The sequence below is a fragment of the Dipodomys ordii genome, unplaced genomic scaffold (assembly GCF_000151885.1).
Source record: "Dipodomys ordii isolate 6190 unplaced genomic scaffold, Dord_2.0 Scaffold334, whole genome shotgun sequence".
Taxonomy (NCBI): Eukaryota; Metazoa; Chordata; class Mammalia; order Rodentia; family Heteromyidae; genus Dipodomys; species Dipodomys ordii.
The window spans coordinates 92831-97692 of NW_012267550.1; positions in this window are offsets into that span (position 1 = coordinate 92831).

Here is a 4862-nt window from a genome sequence, read left to right on the forward strand (position 1 = left end):
GTCTTTGTCCCTTCTACTAAAAAGGAGAGGGTCAGCCATGCAAGACCATTCACTTGACTTTTGGGGGCAACACTAACAAAACAACCCTGGCACACACAGGTTAACAAAAGATCCTACTGATACCCAGTGCCTGGAATTGGCTAGACACCAACAAATAGGACAACTACTAATATCTTGGTATCAGATCCTGCAGAATGCAGCTTGAACCTGTATTTTACAAAAATACTCTCAATATTTGCATACTAACATCAGAGACATGACTACAAACATGGCTACAGTATTCATAAATAACATCCTGACCCTCTGGCTCTCATGGGTCCTAGGAAGAGTTTCTCATGTTTCCAGTGCCAAAATGTTGCCTTCCTTGAAAACACTTCAGTAATTTTTATTCCTATTCTGAGGTAGAACACATTGCAGTGTAGGATGAATACACAAGGAAAATCATTTATTTGGAAACCTGTTCAACACTGTTTGGAGCCCAGTCACACCCTAGAGGCATAAGGACAGCCATGGGAAATTTTTGTAATGTTTTCCAACATAAAAGACACAATTCCCCTATAGATAAAGAAAAATATTCCATACAGATACTATCCAACTACTGTGCTGACACCAGAGAGTTGGTGCATCTGAGAAAACACAGTGTCATCTGAGGGATAAAAAAACAAAACCACTAGTTCTCTAAGAAAGCACCCTTCCTGGTTAATCAAAGCACAATTCAAGTCCAAGGACCCAAAGGCACACATTGCCTGTTCTAGGAGATTCTCTAAGGGTCTCACACCCCTTCTTCTCTCATTTGGCCAATTCTAGGCCCTTTAACACTCCCTCTGTCATTGTCCCTGTCTCTCTATCTCTCTGTGTGCATGTACCCACACCACTCTCACCATCTGTCGCTTTATCATCCTCTTGCTCTCTCCAAGCTTATCTCCCATCTTTCTTTGTAGGCCTGACTCTCCCTGTCTCTCTGTGGCCCCCAGCTCTCAGTGTTCTCTGATTCTCTCCCTCTCTCTCCTTCCATCTCTCTCTTTCTCTGTCTCTGTCTCTCTCTCAGGCTGCCTCTCTGTTGAGATACCTCTCATGTGTTTCTCTCTGTTGTGCTGTTTCTTCTGCTCATACTGTCTTTCCCTCTTGTGCTGTGTCTTTTGTACTATGTCTCTCATATCCTCTCTCTCTCCTTTCTCATGTACTCTCTCTCCCCTCTTTCTTGTGTTCTCTCTTCCTCTCCTTCCCTCGTGCTATGTCTCTTGTGCCATGTCTCCCATGCTGTCACTCATGTCCTGTCTCCTCCTCTCTCATGTTCTCTTTCTCCCATCTCTTTCTTGTGTTCTCTCTTTCTTCTTTCTGTCTTGTGCTGTATCTTTATGTTAGGCTGTGTCTTTCTCTCCTGCAGTCTTTGTTTCCTGTCATCTCTTATATGCTGTCTCTCGTGCTTTTTAACTCCTCTTTCATATTCGCTCTCCCTCTTCTGTCTTCCTTTTCTTCTCTCTCTCTCGTGCTCTTTCCTTTTCTCAGTGTGTCTTCCTTTTGGTCTTGTTTCTGTCTCTGTCTCTGTCTCTGTCCCTGTCTTTCTCTTTCTTCTGCTGTCTCTCCGGCTTTCTTGCTCTAGAGCAGGTCAGGCCATCTGGTTCCTGTAGTGGCCCCTCCTCCGCGCAAGTCCTGCAAATACAGCTGTGCTGGCAACCCAAGGGTAAAGAACACAGAGGCGCTGACATGAGGAGGTGGAAGCCACACTGGGAAGAGTGGTAGGGCCTGCCTGACCAGGAAGGGAATGCTTTACAGAAGCTGCCCTTGGTTTGTGGACTATGCTGCCCTGGTAGCTAGAAGAAAGACCCGGGGCCAGTTTCTGGGCCATGAGGGTAGGTAGAGTTTAAGTCCTAATAGAGTTGGTGTCCTGGCCACTCCTAACAGCCCATATCTGGGGAACCTGCTGGACTTCTCCGAGGGAAGTCAGGAAAAACCTTCAGAGGCGATTCTAGGAAGCTAAGATGTTATCACCAGTGGGACCCCTGGGAACCTGGGAGAGGTCATCAGATGGTCCTGTTCCTGGACGTGCTGTTCTTCTTTGAAGTATCCAGGCACATACAGCTGCCTGCTCTTTGATGCTATTCATTTACAGCATGTACTATGTATTTAGATATGTATGTAATTTTGGTCTAGGCAGAATAAACCCACTGGAAAAGTAAATCCAAATCAAGAAGTTGCATGCATTCAAGCTGCAGCCAAAGGCAGAGCGGCCCAGAAGTGGAGAGCAAAGTCTCCAAGGAGCTGTATTTGCCTTTCCATTTCACAGGAAAGACACAAGGTTGCCTGCCGTGGGTGGGCAGTTTAACACCAGTGGGGGGTGTTTTCATAATCAGAGGAACTCTGTGTGATGTGCAGGGAATGTTTATCTCTGTTCCCTGATAGATGATGAGAAGCTTCCCATTGAAAAAGACTTTCCATGTGATGGGCAAAAATAGTACCAGGAGTAGGAGTACCTGATATTTATTCTGCAGTGTTCTGGGAGCCATAGGACGAGTGGAGAGTTAGTAACCCTCCATCTGCTTCCTGTGGGGGTGGGTGGTGCATTCCTGGTTGGCAGCCATTTTCTAGAATACTAGGGCTTGATCTCAGGGCCGAGGTGTTGCCCCCTTAGCCTTTTCACTCACATCTTGGACTTTAACACTTGATCTATAGCTCCACTTCTGGCATTTTGGTGGTTATTTAGCAGTAAGACAATCACACTCCTTCTCAGCTGGCTTTGAACCAGGATTCTCAGATTTAAGTCTTCTGAGTAGTAAGATATGGGCACGAGCCATGGTTCCCTAGGAAAAATGAGGTGGCTTTTGTCTTTGACAGCAGTGGGGATGGAAGGTTCTTGTCCCTTCAAAGCTTGGCAGGTGCTCTAAGATTGAGCTGCACATTAAGCCCATCACAAATTAACTTAGAGCTAGTGGTAGAGGGATTGATTGACTGGCAGGATGAGTGTGTCCCCGGGTTTGATCTCCAGTAAAGCCAAAAGTATTTAAGAAAGTAAATGTTATTGGTCGCTGAGCCAAGGAGAGTTTAAGTAAGTAACATGCTCAAAGTTATAGAAAGAATGATTGGTGGATTCTTGATTCAAATCCACGTGCCCGTGGCTTCATTTTTTTCCTCACTAGGCAACTGAACTGTATACTCTCACTTTCCATGTCCCCATCTGTGTCTCCTTTCCAAACTACAGATGCAAATGACCATCCTCCATCACATTGCACTCACTAGGACTTCACAGAGGAGCCCAGTAGAGGCCATGGGCCCCAAGGCCCTTCCCAAGCCCAGGAGAGAGAAAGATGTTATAGAAGGGAGTCCAGAGGGGTGTGAAGGGGGATGGTGTGTTCCTCTGAGAGTCAACTGGGGACCTCTAGGACTCCACACATATGATTATAAACACTGATCATGTTCAGTGTGTTTACCCCATTTTTTCCTGGAGTCAAGGTCTTGCTAAATTACCTGGTTACGATGTAGGTCAAGTTGGCCTCAATCCTAATGTTCCAGCCTCTGCATCCCCCTTGTTTAGTTGTTTACTGGAGTCACTTTTATTTTACCTGGCACTCAGGTATAAAAAGAGAATATTCTCTGAGACCATATCTCAGGTATACCAGGGCCCGGGCATTGTCCCAAAGTGTTTTCTCTTTTCTTTTGTTGTTGTTGTTGCTGTTGTTTCTTTCTTTTTTTTTTTTTTTGACTTTGCAGAGGTAATTGGAATTAGGCCTTGGGAGGAGGGGTTTCAGAGAAAGTTTTTTTTTCGCAAATAAGCCTTATTTCCAAAAGGTAATTATAGAAGTTGACAGGCTACTTTATTCAACTATATTAATCCTCTTCACTGTGTATATATTACAAAGCATCAAGTTTAGTACCTCACTTATACAATATAAAACTAGTGTTATATTAAAATTATATTAAGCAATGTAAGCTTGACCCCAAAAAACATCAGTTGCCTGTTTTTCCTCATTTATTGTAACTAGAATGTGCCTATAAATCTACAAGAATGGTAGAAGACATAGTAAAAAGACATGGTAAAAGACAAAAAATACACTTGAACACGATAAATTATACAAGACTTTAGACATTGACACAGTGAGACCAATGGAGGATCTTCTTAGGAGAAGATCACAAAGATTCAATAGCTATATGCATCTATTCATATAAAATGATGTTGCGATATTTATCAAAATGAACTCTAAGAAATGGAAAGAGGAGGTTTTTTGTGATTTTGCTTTTTGTTTTGGATTTGGGTTTGTTTTTCTCCTTTGTCTGCTTTTGTTTTCTGTAGTCTTGTGTGTAAAGTTTATCTGTTTGGGGGAGAACAAGGAGGAACAGGTAAATGGTGGGTTAACGGGTGAGAAAATGCAGCAGTGACACTCACTAGACCTTATGTTGAAAATGAACTATACGCCTTGGGGAGGGAGGGGATTTAGGAGGAAGTGGTGTCAGGAGGGGAAAACAGAGAAACCCAGGGAAGAGTTGATACCATTCAAAAGGATATGTACCCATTACCTGACTTATGTAACAGTAACCCCTCTGTACATCACCTTTCCAATAACTATGAGAAAATAAAATTCTGTATAAAAACATTAATGGCACTACCATAAAAGAATTAATGCTATTATATAGCCATTATATTTTCAGTTGTGGGGCTTGAACTCTGGGCTTGAATGCTGTCCCTGCACTCTTCAGCTCAACATGAACACTCTACGACTTGAGCCACAGCACCATTTTTGTTTGTCTTTTTCTTTTTTTTAATTTTAATTTTTTGTGAACATACTGTACAGAGGGGTTACAATTACATGGGCAGGATAATGCGTACATTTCTTATCAAACATTGTAGCCTCCTCTTTCTTTACCCT